The sequence below is a fragment of the Phacochoerus africanus genome, chromosome 14 (genome assembly GCF_016906955.1).
Source record: "Phacochoerus africanus isolate WHEZ1 chromosome 14, ROS_Pafr_v1, whole genome shotgun sequence".
Lineage (NCBI taxonomy): Eukaryota > Metazoa > Chordata > Mammalia > Artiodactyla > Suidae > Phacochoerus > Phacochoerus africanus.
The window spans coordinates 26,026,504-26,040,038 of record NC_062557.1 but is presented as its reverse complement, the minus strand read 5'-3'; the positions used below and the strand labels follow the sequence as shown (position 1 = coordinate 26,040,038).

The window sequence follows — 13,535 nt, the reverse complement described above, 5'->3', positions numbered from 1 at the left end:
CACTGGCAGTGCTGACTCAGCCCAGACTCCAAGCTCTCAGCCTGGTCTCTGTCCCAGAGTAGCCAGCAGAGGGAGAGGTGCACAGGGACTGTGATCTTGGGCTGTGTGCGTGCTGCTGGGCAGGGGCGATTGGGGTGCGAGACCTTGGGGTGTGGACCGTGCCCTGAAGTGTTTAGCCTTTTGCTAAGGGAAGGGTGGGGGCGGGGGTGGACTCAAATAGTGGCCTGAGTTTTCCAGGTTCCAGCAGCCTTTGATAAAACCGATCTTTCCTAAATTCCCAGAGGCAGGCATGGTGGCAAATTCAGTACCTTGAATCTGGGAGTGAGACCATTTCTTTTTTTTTTTTTTTTCCTTTTTCTTTTGCTATTTCTTGGGCCACTCCCGCGGCATATGGAGGTTCCCAGGCTAGGGGTCCAATCGGAGCCGTAGCCCCCGGCCTACGCCAGAGCCACAGCAACGAGGGATCCGAGCCGCGTCTGTCTGCAACCTACACCACGGCTCACGGCAATGCCGGATCGTTAACCCACTGAGCAAGGGCAGGGACCGAACCCGCAACCTCATGGTTCCTAGTTGGATTGGTTAACCACTGTGCCACGACAGGAACTCTGAGACCGTTTCTTGATACAGGCCCTGGCTCTGATTTCTAATCTGCCACAGGGGAGTGGAACAGACCTCACCTCTGGGGCCTCCACCTGCCTCTCCAACATCCCCTTTTCCCAAACGACCCCGCTTAGGTTAAAGGGAAATGTATGCTCATCCGTCCTCATCCCTATCTCTACAAACTACGGTGATTCCTTCCATCTGGGCTGCTCCCTGCTTCCCTCCTGCCACCCTTCTTCCTTCAGGCTTCATGTCCTTTCCCTCTCTTCATACACCTCCCTTCCATCGCTCTCTCTTTCTCCTCCAGTTCTGACAGCAAATCCTTTCCCTGGCACAGGCCCTCGCCTTGCTTGCCAGCCCTGCTGGGTTACTCTCCTCATTTCTGTAGCTTCTGTCCAATTAGCTCTCTGGCCAAGCAGCGCACTGGGAGCCCTCTCTTCTGGCCACGCTGCCTCCTTCCTTCCTGCTGCGAGCAATGCTATCACCCACAATTCATTTCCATGTGGGGGTGCGGGTAGGAAGCCAGCTTGACTAACCTGGGAGAGGGCTGGCCCTCCCTTCTGGGTTCTGCTCTGAGGGTCCCAGCCGAGGGCAGAGACTCCTAAGCGAGGGGATACCATTTCCTGGACCAGGCAGGGCTGCCGGATCTCATTTTAAGGAACGTGGGATCAACAGCATTTTAGAGGCAGTCAGGCCTTCAAAACAAGGGCCCAGTGACTGGGAGGACTGGAAACCGTGCCACGGAAAACAAAGCTGTGACTCAAAGGCATCGCATCGATGCTTTCTTGCTCATCCACGTTCCTGAGTTTAATGTTGTTGGCTTGGGAATTAACTCTGAGACTTTTCCAACACAGATAAAAATAGAGCTCATAAATGCCATCAAAGGCACTTTCCGATAAGGTGGCCTTTTAAGGGAAGCCTGGGCTCCCAGCGGATGGTGTGAGTCAAGGAGCCTCTTGAGCAGATGTTCAGGGTTCTCGCAGGCTGCTGTCCAGCCTGCTGACCAGCCTGTGGCCAAACAGTGGATGCAGGAAGAGGAAGCTGCTGGAGGCTTCTGTGCTGAAACTATAGGATCCAAGTTCCTGAAAGGAACATTTGTTCCATTCCTTCTCTCACGTATTATCCCACGAGCCTTTCTCTGAATGCCTAGTATATGCTAGGAAGGCTGCCCTGGGCTGGAAATACAATAGAAAAAAAAAGTAAAGGGAAATCCCTGACCCCAAGGAGCTTCTCATCTAGTGAGGGACAGAGAGGGAAACAGGCCACCACAATATAGGGGGATAGTGCAGTGGGAGGAGAAATAGGGGGAGACCTAGCTCAGGGCTAGGGGTCATGCATCGCTTCCTAGAGGAACAGATGGGTAAATTGAAGCCTGGAGAATCAGCAGTGCGTTAACTAAGGGAAGGTGAGAGCAGGGCCCGGGAAAGGGGTGGAGAGGACTGTTTGGGGAAGCGGTAGCAGTACGTGCAAAAAAGAACTTGGTTTACTCTGGGAGTTGCAAGTAGTTCTTTCAATGGTGGGAAACCTTATTGCTAAGGTGCAGTGGGAAGCAAAAAAGAACACCTGGAGGCAAAGGCACAGGTCACTGGTAAAGAGTTTTTCACCTCTATTAAGGAGTATGGTTTTTATATTGAGGGCAAGGAAGGGTGGAAAGCAAAGAAGTGACTCGATCAGGGTGGCTTTTTAGAAATCTCACCTTGGCTGCAGAGTGGAGAATGAAGCAGAAGGGTGAAGACCAGAGCCTGGGAGGCCAGGGAGGAGGCTGCTATGATCAGGGAGGTGTCAGTGAAGATAGAAGGAAGTAGGCAGAACTGGGAGATGACTAAAGTATGGGATTGTCAGAACTTGGTGTTGAATTAGAAGGGAGCTTGAGGCGTCAAGGATACTTTCCAGTTTCTCGGCTTGGACTACTTGTCGAGAAAAGAGAACACCAAAGGAGAAGCAGGCTTTGCATCTGAAGAATATTAGGTGCCTATGGTCCATCCAACTGAAGATATCTGGTTAATAGTTGGAGGTGGAAGTCTAGAGCCCAAGAGAAAGACCTGGCTCAAGAAAGATTTGAAATACTTTAGCAGATGGATGGCAGTGGAACTGTGAGAGTGAAGGAGCCATCTCAAGGCAAGTGAGGACAGCATGAAGAGGAGAGGAGCTGAACACGATCCAAGGAAAGCCAACAGTCAAAGGAAGGCCAAAGAAAGAGCCTGTAAAATAGACTGAAAAGGAGTAACAGGAGAGGTAGAACGAAAATCAGGAATAATGGTCTTCTGGGGTTGGCCTCTGCATTCATTACCCCCTTCTGCCAAGAGCACCCTGCATTTTCTTTGGGGAATTCTCTCTTCCCGTGGTCTCAGTCCTTCCTTTGGTTTGGATTGCAAGGGAGAGATGCTGGTTGGCTCTTCCTGATTCTTCTGACCCAGCTCCTACAACCCTCCCACTTGCTTTCTGTACTCCAGCCACACTAATTTTCCTTGAGTTTCTAAAAAAATTCCATGCTTTTTCTAGCCTTAGGATCTTTACCTGCCTGAACTGCTTTCTTTCCTCATCCCCCTTCTCCACACCTTTTGCTTACTAACTTTCCTTTCATTCTTCCGAATTTCTTTGACATTCCAGGAATGTCCAGGGCTTTCTGTTATACATTCATTCATTCACTGTGTACTAAGCACCTTCTGTCCACGTGTCAGCACTGTGCTGAATGTTGGGACATTATGGAGAGAAAAACAAACAGGCTGGAGCTAAGGGAGTTCCTATTGTGGCTCAGCAGTTAATGAACCCAACTAGGATCCAAGCGGATGTGAGTTCGATCCCTGGCCTCGCTCAGTGGGCTAAGGGTCTGGCATTGCCGTGACCTATGGTATAGGTCGCAGATGCCGCTTGGATCTGTCATTGCTATGGCTGTGGTATAAGCCATCAGCTGTAGCTCTGATTTGACCCCTGGCCTGGGAACTTCCATGTGCCACAGGTGCAGCCCTAGAAAGCAAAAAATCAAACAAACAAACAAACAAAAAAAACAAGCAAACAACAACAACAACCAAAAACACGCTGGAGCTAAACATTGATTAGGAGAAATTGATAATAAACAAGTAAATACACAAAACAATTATAAATTATTAGTAGTAATTGTAGAGGACGTACACAGAATACGAAGACACCAAGACAGTCCTTGCTTTGATAAGTGGTCAGAGAAGGTTTTCTGAGAATGTGAAAAATAAGGTGAGACCTGAAATAAAAGGCAGAACTAGCTATGTGAAGAGCTAGAGGGAAAGTGTTCCAGGCAGGAGGAATAGTAACATCAATGCCTGTGGAGGGAAAGTGCTTGATGGGTTCTAAAAACTGACGGATGCTCAATGTGGCTGAAACGAAGACAGGAAAAAAAAAAAAAAAGCGACATGAGGCAAAGTCGAATAGTTGAATATGAGACTCTTTTTTTTAAAGGTTTTAATGTGTAACTTTTTAAAATCACTCAATGAATTTTATTACATTTATAGGTGTGCAACAGCCATCACAACCAATTTTTACAGTGTTTCCATCCCAAACTCTCAGTGCCTTCCCCCCACCCCCTCAACCTGTCTCATTTGGAAACCATAAGTTTTTCAAAGTCTGTGAGTCAGTATCTGTTCTGCAAAGAAGTTCATCGTGTCCTTTTTTTAGATTCCACATGTCAGTGATAGCATTTGATGTTGGTGTCTCATTATCTGACTAACCTCACTTAGCATGATAATTTCTAGGTCCATCCATGTTTCTGCAAATGCCCTTATTTCTTTCCTTTTAATGGCTGAGTAATATTCCATTGTGTACATGTACCACATCTTCTTTATCCACTCCTCTGTCAATGGACATTTAGGTTGTTTCCATGTCTTGGCTATTGCAAAGAGTGCTGCAATGAACATTGGAGTACACATGAATATGAGATTTTTAAAGGCAGTGGTACAAAGTTTGGGTGCTTTTTTTTTTTTTTTTTCCTCTTGGTACAATGGGAAGATAGTCAAAGGTTTTAAGCACAATCTGACTTAAGTTTTGTTTTTGTTTTTGTTTTTTTAGCCCCACACCTGTGGCATACGGTTGTTCCCCAGGCTGGGGGTCGAATTGGAGCTGTAGCTGTCAGCTGTATACCACAGCCACAGCAACACCAGACCTAAGGCACATCTGTGACCTACACCAAAGCTCACAGCAACGCCGGATCCTTAACCCGCCGATTGAAGTCAGAGATTGAACCCACATCCTCAGGGATACTAGTCAGACTCATTTGCGCTGAGCCAAAGTGGGAACTCCTGTGTTAAGTTTTAATTAGAGTGGCCTCATTGCTGAGGGAAGAATGGATTGAGGGACAAGCAAAGACTTAGGAAGACCAATTAGGACCCTCTTGCTGTGGTCCGGGGAAAAGAGAATGTCGGCTAGAATTTGAGTGGAACTGGGGAGATGGAGAGAAGTGGATGGATTCAAGGGATACTTTGAAACTAGAATTGATGGGAATTCCTGATGGATTCGATGTGAGGTACCAAGGGAGAAGACTCAAGGATGATGGCTGAATGAGTGGAAAGAGAACCAGGCTCGCTTGGTTTGGACCATCCCTGCCACCTTGACTCATCTTCCCTTCCTTGGAAACCTTGAGGCAAAATCTCCAGAAGCTCAGAGCTTGTGAAGCACACACTGCTCAAAAACTACTGGGTTGGAGAATCTGCATGGTCTCCTCCCATTGTGAAATTTAAAATTCTACACTGACAACTCCCTGTGAATAGGGACAATGTTTTTGTTTGTTTTGACTTCTCCTGTAGTTACTTTGGTAGAGCTCTGTACCTGGGGGAGCATCCAGTAAGGGCTGGTTGACTGTTCATTTGGGCACAGACCTTCCGTAATTGAATTTTAGATTAAATTCCTTTTTTTTTCAAAATAGGATTCAAAGGTAGAATAAACTTTCAATTGAAATCAATTCACCTTGATAAAGTAGAGCCAGGGCAAGGATAATCTAAATTGTGAAATCCACAGTAATTTCTATATGAGTTGAGGCAAAGGGAAAAATATGCTTTTGCCAAACAAATGATCTGTATTTAGGTAAATATTATTTTAGGGCCAATACCAACAGGTAGTGGATCAAGCCCATTCAGAAGAGGACCAAAAACCACTGGAGATCGTTCATATCAGTGAATATGATCTATATTTTGGTAATATATTCTTTGTGGAAAACAAATATTGACCTTCTAATAGTGATTTTGAAACAATGACCTCAGGTAATTCTTAGATTCGTTTTAAAGATGAATGAGATGGAGGTGGAGCTGTGTGGCCAAGTCTAAGACAAAAATCAAGGACAAGGTGAGCTCACACTTGCTGTTTCCTCTCCTCTCTTCCCCGCTGCTTCTTTCTCTGCCTGGTACTCCGCTCTTCAGTCATCATCTCACCCCAACATTTCTCCAGGTGAAAAATTCAGAATTTCAATGTCTACAAGCACAGGGATCAAATCCTCAGCTAGACCATTCTAAGCCTTCCATCCTATAAAAGATGGAAGTATAGTAACAGAGTATCTTTTACAGGCCAAGCATGTTTGAATAGACATGTCATTTGAAGCTGCTTATTACCCTATGATGAATGCCCTGTTTCACGGATGAGGTGGGAGGGTTGGCCTTGCAGCATCTGATCCCCTTCCTGTTTGGAATAAGTACCCTGCTGCGGATGGCATCCGCGAGGAGTGTCCATGGACACTGCAGCAGCGAGGGCTTTCTTGGTTTCCTCTTCCCTCCTCCATGGTGGTCAGGACTTAGGATGTGGTCTAGGATTAGTCAACGGGGTGCTGCTGCCTGGGCTTTGGGTTGGCAGCATGAGGCACAAAGCTAGAAGGAAGGTGAGACATCCTTTGCAATGGCAGCTTCAGGAGTCACATGTCTGGTGGTGGCATTTTGTGGCAGGGTCCCGTGGTTGGACCCTCTCGCCAGAAGGTCCTGCGAAAGAAGGTTGTTGTTCTTCCTCTACTAGCCCTTGGCTTCGGCTCCTGTGAATTCTGGGAGCCAGAGATACTTCTTTAGTAGATTCCAGTTGGGGTTGATATAGCCAACACTGGGTCAGCTCTTGCAATCAGAGACCTGACTGATCGCTGAAGAAACAGCCTCCAAGGTCAAGGGGCTTGTTTAGGGACTCCCGCTAGCAAGTGTCAGTGTGCTGGCCAAGAAGCCTGTGCGGTACCCTTGATTCCGCGCTTCCTGAAGAATTCTAAAGAAGGGCATAGAGGAAAGGAGTGAAGACGGCACACAGATTAGAGTGAGGCTTGAAGATCCGCAGGCATAGGAATACTTACCCCGCAAATCCATGTTCAGAACACATCCATACATAAGTGGTGTCTATTCTGGTCTAGAAGGAATAGGCTATGTTGAAATATTATTTTGGTTAATCTTCACAACAATATAATAGAGTGGGCATTATTTTCTCCATTGTTCATATGGAAAAACAGGCTCAGCGAGATTTGTCCACGTTTATATTTAGTAAGTGTTAGTGCTGGATTTGAACTTGAGTTTCCAGACAAGGAGGCTGGAACGCATTAAGCCACAACCTGCATAACGAACAAATTTAGTCAATCAATAAATATTTCTTCACTGCCAATTTTCTATTAACCTCTTGCAGCCTTAGCACGACCTCATCAGTGTGTTCTTGTTGATAGGCTTTCTTGCATATCATCTCACATCTGTCTTCCGGGGCTGTGTCATCTGTCTGTGTTCCTTTAGACAGGACCCTGCCCCTACTAAGGATCATTCTTCCCGCTTATCTATCTCCTATCCATGTACTCATTTTCTTTCTTTCTTTCTTTTCTTTTTTTTTCTTTTTTTTTTTTTGTCTTTTTGCCATTTCTTGGGCCGCTCCTGCGGCATATGGAGGTTCCCAGGCTAGGGGTCTAATCGGAACTGAAGCCACTGGCCTACACCAGGACCACAGCAATGCTGGATCCGAGCCGCGTCTGCAACCTACACCACAGCTCACGGCAACGCCGGATTATTAACCCACTGAGCAAGGCCAGGGATCAAACCTGCAACCTCATGGTTCCTAGTCGGATTCATTAACCACTGCGCCATGACAGGAACTCCCATGTACTCATTTTCTATTCATTCCTGGCTACCTCTACTTCCCCTACACCTTCAAGGGAAACCATGCCTTTGCTTATTGGACTGTAAACTGGAGCTGAAGGTCCTCTTTGGCAGAATAAATACCAGACATTTAGGGAGACTTGTGGACAGATTCCTTGCTCAGACCTGGCTCACAATGGCCAAAGAACACTGTGTCATTTGTGTTTGGGATTAAGAAAATGCGTGCTGCTTGTTTCCTACCTTCACAAAGAGCGGTGAATTGAACTGGTGCCATTGTAAGCTTGATTGTTGTTGCATAGATAAAAGCCTCATTAAGTCCCTCTTGAGGGAGAGAAGAATTTTGAGGCTAGAGGAATGAGGGGAGGGGGGCTTTTTGCTTGTTGTGGTTGCAACAACAAAACAGTAACTGGAGAAAATAATTAAATAACTGCACTTTCTCCCCCATACCCCGTCAAGAGGCTGGGTGAGTTTTTAATTAGTGCTGCGTTTTCAATAAATCCGTCTCTGTACGTGGTGCTGATTCTTTCCTGGATAAGGAAAGATAATAATGAGAATCCTATTTTTTCAGCCCCACACTAAAGGGATGCCTAGTATATTTAATCATGCTGTAGAAATCCTGGCAGCTTTCTCTGAGCCCAGCCTCTGCTCTAATTACATTTCTAGATTTTAGTAAATTGAAAGGGAAAATGTAGGAACAAAATAATTAAAACCGAAGAGGAAGTGCATATTAAAAAGGAGAAGCTGTTTAAAATTCCTCCACACAGTGCTTCCAAGGACATCTACAGTCATTTAATCAGATCCACACCAAATCAAAGTCCTTTGTACAGAGGTTGCCGGGATCACATCTCAGGTGGGCGGTATGGTCCCCACAGCAGAATGGGAGCCTCATCGCACCAGGCTACAGATGGGGAATGGGACTCTAATGTCTTTCCAGGTCTCTGGAGATTCAGAGCCAGCCTGGTCAAGCTGTAGGCACAGACTTACCACCTCTGAGGAATCACTTCCTAGGTCCCAGGCAGAGTCTAACTAAAATGTAATGATTAGCCTCAGTTGTGACCTAGCCAAAGTTTGTGGTCTATGCCTCCAGTTTCTTCCTTCTTCACCTCTTCCCTACCTCCTTGCTCCTACCTCCAAGGAGTACCCCTTTTCTTTCTTCCCTGCCATCCTGTGAAATCTGAAGTCAAGAGAACAGGAGCTGAACAGCCTCAGTGACACTAGAAATCGGTTACTTGTAACTGGTTACTGGGTTACTCTGGGGACACTGAATTTCCCCAACGACCAAAAACTTTGCCAGCTTCGGCTGACAGTGTGAATGTTTATTGATGATGATGAGTGAATTTTTTTTTTTTTTTTTGGCTGTACCTGCGGCATGTAGAAGTTCCTGGGCCAGGGATCAAACCTGTGCCATAGCAGTGACAACACCGGATCCTTAACCTACTAGGCCACCAGGGAAACTCTGAGTGAAATTTAATTGGAAAGTTTCAAGTATCAGTCTGATAGCTTCTTATTTTAAGTGTAGGCACAGAAACTGCATCATTATTGAATTTAGGGTCTCCATTTCTTGACTGATCATTTTAGCTGAAATAGGGGTGGAACAAGCTTTAGGAGTTTGGACTATTTCATCTGTGGTTCCTAGGACACTTTAAGCTGTGAGACTGTAGGATCTGCTTGTGTATTTGAAAATGAAGGCAGCCTGGCACTGTCCTCGCCTCCCTCCCCTGTGGCTGTGCTCATGGGAGCCCAACCTTTCTTGCTGAACAGACTCACCAGCCACCTGGCGCCAGGATGCAAGTGGCAGGAGACAGTGAGCACTACTGTCTCTTGGAGACGGTCCCACAGAAGCAGAACTTCCCATAGCTGTCCCCAAGTAAGGGCTCGTACTTTGTCGCCTCATGACCCACAGGTTCATCTAGTTGCTCTTTTGGATATGACGCCTTCTCACTTATTTGCATGTGTGTCTACTTACTGCTACAGTCTCAGTTTGGAGAAGAGACAATGCCTGCCCTGGATTATTTGGCTTGATTCAGTAAGAATAATTTTTTAAAGTTTAAGCTAAAGGAAAGAATTGTAGCAAAAAAAAAAAAAATCTATCCCTAATGTTTTTGCTCTAATGTAGATATGCCTTTTTTCTTCCAAGGCCAAGATGCTCTGAGACCTTTTTCTTTTACTCAACTCAGGAATCACTGATAGCCCTTGGGAGGTAGGATGTGAGCAAAGCCACTTGGGGCCCCAGGTGTCCAAGACAATAAATTGTCATTTAATCCGCTCCCTTTCAATGAAGCTACTTGTATGTCTGCCTTCCGTGAAACGAATGGCTTTTCATGTTTGTTTCCAAATGCTACATTTTAAAAGTTGCTTAAAAGAGTATCCATCGTCCAAGTCCGGAAAATAGGTTACCGATGCACAGTTGACTAGAAAGAAATGAGGTAATGCATGTAAAAGTCGATAGGAATCCACACCCTGTCTGCAAATGTAAGTTGCTGTTGTTAAATGCCTTTATTGTTACGCCCATCCCGACTCCCTCCCTTGATGCGGCTCTATTTGGTCCTCGCACCTCCGCGAAGCCTGCCGCACCCTGCACGCGACCCTCTCCGAGTTCCCGCCTCTTTCTTCTCAGGCCCCTCCCTCCTCTCAAATCCCCAGGCCCTGGTGAGAAACTCCCCCCACCCCGAGACGCATGCGCAATAGGGAAGGTAGGCGGAGTCTTGAGACGGAGGAGGAGCAGGAGAACCCAGAGAGGGGAGGGGAGGAGAGTAGAGGGGGCGGAGGCCGCGTGGGGTGGGGCTCGGCGGGTACGCGCTCGCTGCGTCGGCGTGCTGACGCCATGACGCCCCGGCCGGTGTGTTTCGGTGTGTGTGTGTGAGTGTGCGCGCTCCGAGTGTGTGTGTGTGTATTTGTGTATCGGCGGTCCCGCAGGTCCCGGATGTTGCGGACAGTATGAGGCGAGCGCAGGGGGACGGGGACCAGCAGCTGTCGCCGCCGCTCTCAGGTGAGTGAGGGGAGGAGAGTCAAGGGAAAGGGTTGTCCTGTCGGAGCGGGGGTGGGGTGGGGGGCGTCTCCCTTAAGAGGTGACTGACCCCCACTCTCCCCCTCCCCCGCGCCACACACACACTCTGCCCCATTTCCCACATTCCGGGTTACGTGGCCTGTGAATGCCAGAGCCTTATCAACCGTTCCTTCTCCTAATCCCAAGCATTCAGGAGTCACAAACGCGCCCCCTGCCTTCGGCCCCCCCATAATTTTCCCAGCCCCATCCCCCTTGCCAAATAGTGAGCTGTCGCCTGCGGCGAGATGGGTGACGGCGCATGCGCGAGTGTGAACGAGCTAGGGGTGCTTGTTCGCTGCCCTCGGGGCGCATGCGCATCGCTGTGTTGCAGGGACCTGCGGGATAAAGAGCCCCTTGACCATGCGCCTGCCTTTTTCCCAAGCAGCGGGCTAGACTTGCTGCCAGAGAGAGAGCCTGGTGCTCCTGTGCAAAAGGGATAGTTTACATGATTTGAGGGAGGAACTGACAGCACTGTTCGTATCTGGTGTTGTCTTAGAGACTCCCAGGCTACAAACGCTTCCCAGAGACAACCTGCCCCACGCTGACCCGTCTTTTGAACCTGTCACTGCAACTTCTTACAGAATTAACTTTTCTTCTTCGGATACTCCCATGGTCATGCTGTATCTTTAATGCAAACTTCCCCTAAATTTAGGAATCGGTGCCCCAACCCATTCGATTATTCTGGCAGGGGATTTTGGTAGCCTTTCTAAGGAGGACTAGGGTCATTAAAAAGCAAGTAAGGGAGATTTCCTTTTAATAAAATTATTATCCTTATAGAACTAAGAAAGGTAAAGAGCAAAGAGCATAAGGCTTAAGAGTAGTAACTGTAAATCAAGACATCAGGGTTCTCTCGTCTCCAGCCCTCCTACTTTGTGTGACCTATTTGCCTCTTTTTTGGTAAAAGATCTTAGCGCTTTCGGTTTTGGCTGTACATTATTGATGCCTTGTGAACAGCCCCTGAAAATAAAAGCGATCTGAAACGACTGTTGGACAATAACGTAACCCAGTGGAAGTTTTAAATTTAAGAAGCGAGAGGGATGTTTCTTTCACATTTGCAAATACAAAGAGCAATTTTAAAAAAGGAACTTTAAGGTACAATACGGTGATCCAAAACCTGGGTTTTCAATTAGCAGATTATACATGGTCCCATAATTTACTCCTGTGTTGTCACTCCTTTTGGGTAGTTGCTGCTTCTTACCTCTGCCAAGGTGAGGAAGTGATAAACTTACAAGCAAAACGTTTGCTGAATGGCATTGAAATAAATAGCTAAAATATTGCGGGGGAGTACATTTTCTGTGTTTTCCACTTATATTTGCCAACCTTGTCTCCTATCTGGATAACTAGGAATGGGACATATTATAAGTAAGCCTTATTGTTTCTTCTTTTTCCTTTGTGTTCTTTCTTTTATATTTTTTCTCAAGCCTCTTTTTTGGAGGGGAGGGGGAGCAGCCGTTCTTATTCTAGGGCGTTATGTTCTTGGGCCTTAAAGTGTGTATGTATTTTTCACTTCCCGGTTTAACTCTGGCCTTTGCATGGTTCAGCTGTCTTTTGTGCTGTTTTCTGTTGCCATGGTTACAGATGGAGCCTAGAGATGATACAGAAGAAGCACAGGAATTTGGGGGGCATGTATCTTCTTGTTTTCTGGGAAAGATCTGGAGACTTCATCTTTTTTTCCCTTGTGTGGAGACTGCAGGGTAGAAGTTATTGTGAGAACTTCACACTTAGGTGGGGGTGATTGATATCCGTTTGGTACTTGGGACTTCCTCTTTTAGAGCTCTTTAAAGTGGTTCATTTGAGGCTTGGAGGTACTTAATGTTGCCTATGTCCAGACCTCCATCAGGTGGTCTGGTAAAGTCTTGAAGTAAAACTCTGGCGGTAATAAAAGTCCATTTCTCTTCTCAGTAGGCTTCTGTCATCTAGGATGCTTTGTTTTTAGCTAGAAACATTTCATCTGGTTGAATTTACTGAAGTCTCATTTTAAACTTTTATGGTATGAAGATAAGTATTCATTAAATAATTCGAGTTGGTGGAGAGCTATGTTTAAAAAAATAGCTCTTTAAAATGGGTAACACATGTACATCCATATGAAACAAAATTCAAAAGCCACTGCAGAGAGAGGGGAAAAATTGTTCTCCTGCTCTCCTCCTTTCATCCATCTAGTGACCTCCCTCAAAGGAAACTTGTTTCCTGTATCTTGTTTACTTTACCAAAGATAGTGCTTTTACAAGCATATACAACTATACATTCTTTGATGTTTTTGTTTTTATTTGTTGTTACACAAATAGTAAGATACTATACCCATTATTCCACATTTTGCTTTTTTCATGTAATGTATCTTGCCTATCATTCCGTACAGTACGTAGAGTCCCTCTTCCTTTTTGAAAGATGGCAGTTTTTCCACTGAGTAGGGATACCATCATTCAGCCGCCTCTTATTGGATACTTAGGTTGTTTCTAGTGCTGCAGTTAGTTCCTCATGTGAACTTTTTTTGTACATGAATATCTGTTGGATAAATTCCTAGTGAAAGGATATATTCACTTTTCTTTTTTTTTTTTTTGGTCTTTTTTGCCATTTCTTGGGCCGCTCCTGCGGCATATGGAGGTTCCCAGGCTAGGGGTCAAAACGGAGCTGTAGCCACCGGCCTACACCAGAGCCACAGCAACGTGGGATCCGAGCCACGTCTGCAACCCACACCACAGCTCACAGCAACGCCGGATCCTTAACCCACTGAGCAAGGCCAGGGATCGAACCCGCAACCTCATGGTTCTTAGTCGGATTTGTTAACCACTGCGCCGCAATGGGAACTCCATATATGCACTTTTAAT

At 46.3% G+C, this 13,535-nt stretch overlaps 1 protein-coding gene across 4 annotated transcripts in view; it reads left to right on the top strand.

Moving 5' to 3' along the window:
* The first annotated feature begins 10,473 nt into the window (after nt 1–10,473).
* Nucleotides 10,474–13,535, top strand: part of SPOP (speckle type BTB/POZ protein) — a 67,922-nt gene continuing 64,860 nt past the window's right edge. For 2 of the 4 annotated variants that reach the window (XM_047756664.1, XM_047756663.1), the window contains exon 1: nt 10,474–10,653. The gene's annotated coding sequence lies outside the window, so the exon portion shown is untranslated. The remainder of the gene's footprint in view (nt 10,654–13,535) is intronic. The other 2 variants (XM_047756662.1, XM_047756661.1) reach the window with 1 other exon arrangement.